Raw genomic sequence first — 1704 nt, 5'->3', positions numbered from 1 at the left:
CCTTTCACAAGCAAAGGGAGAGTTTGGAAGAAATCGTTCATAATGTGTTTGCCCTAGCCCTGAAAGGCCCGTTTGTGCTGGACATGGTACAGACACATAGCAAGAGACACTCTCTGCCCCACACAGTGAAGACAGGCAAATTGTGGTGGGGAGGAAGGGCTACTAACCATCACATACAGAGTTACAGATGGGAACAGAGGGAGAGATTTCTGCGGGGAGCTGGCAATGCTGTAACTGCATCAGCAATGCTTTTACACACAGGCTGAAATATCACTGAAAGTTTAAGCCCACGCTTGGGCGCTTTGCTGCATCAGGGGCTAAATGACTTGCCAGAGGTCAAATGGAGCCTGTAGCAGAGCCTAGACTGACATCTTCATCTCCTGAATCCTGATCCAGTGCCTTCATCCTAAAATGGTCCTTCCTTTGTTAATGGTTAATGCAGCGGTAGCTAAGAGAACATGTCTCATCCCTGCTGAGCCTGGATCTGCCTGAGAGAGGGCTGCTGGAGGTGTGGTAGGAGGAAGACAAGGCACTTCTAAGGGAGAGTAAGACAGAGAGGAGTAGGGCTGGGGAAGAGGAGGAGCGTGCAGCCCTTCTCACAGAGCGTGCAACAGTTCACTTCCTTCATAGGCTTTGATGCATTTATCACATCTCCCCATGACTGCAACATGGGTTTCAGAAGCAGGACTCGGGCCTTGAAGTGACAAATAATTGAAGATGTGATTAGTGGCATAGACTGAAAAAAAAAAAGGGCCAGTTGCAATTTTGCAATTTAATTAGGCTCATTTCTTTCATACTGGGAGTGTGGTAGGCAGCCCTGGAAGGCATGGGACTTTTCTGATATGCCTTTCTGATGCTGCTGAAAAGGTGAGGGAGGTGTGACGGTGCCCTGTAATCAGATTTCCTCAGGGCAGCTGTACAAATCAACCACAGACACGAAAAGGCAGAGGCAAAATGTGCTTCTTTCCCCCCTGAAAACGAGAACCTCTTGAAGTCAAAACTTCCAATAATTAAAAAAAAAAAAGCAGCTATTTTTTTGTCGCAGAAAGCATATGAAAGAGCTCCTAGCTGTTCTCTCTGCAGTGAAGTAGCCAGTGTTTAGATCACACTTCCACTATTTTAAATTTCTCTATTAATAGGGTTGCTAGCTGTGGGTTGGGAAGCACAATAAAATACATTCAAAGAAAGATCCAGCTAGTCTAGGAAAATAAGTGATCCAAACTCAATGCCTGGTTGCAGGTGTGTGACCTAGACAGGATGAAATGTACCCTGACCACTGGGCCACCACGAGGCATATGCACCAGAGGTTTCAGGTCAGGAGTATTTTGGGCTCTCGAAGGAGACCCTGTACATTGGCCTGTTGATGGCCACTCACCTGCTGAATTGGATGCAGCTCTATTTCCTATCAGTCCCTTTTCACACTAGGTGAACTAGTCCGATGCTGTGGGCGCACGGTCCAGTAGCATGCAGATGACATGCAGCTTTACCTGTTCTTCACCACTGAACTATGAGGCCCAGCATTTATAGCAGAGCAGCTTGCTGATGAAAGACCCTGGGCTGAAGCTGAACCTGCTGAAGACGGTGAGGTTGGGAGCGTTCACTGCCACAGTGACCTTGGCTATCAATATTGACCCAGGTTTGTTCAATACAGCCTGTGGCGGGTAAAGAGATCCCACCTCAGGAACACAGCTGGGTATTCGTATC

The sequence above is a fragment of the Gavialis gangeticus genome, unplaced genomic scaffold (assembly GCF_001723915.1).
Source record: "Gavialis gangeticus isolate Ggan-Ray unplaced genomic scaffold, GavGan_comp1, whole genome shotgun sequence".
Classification (NCBI taxonomy): Eukaryota; Metazoa; Chordata; order Crocodylia; family Gavialidae; genus Gavialis; species Gavialis gangeticus.
This window is presented reverse-complemented; position numbering follows the sequence as displayed.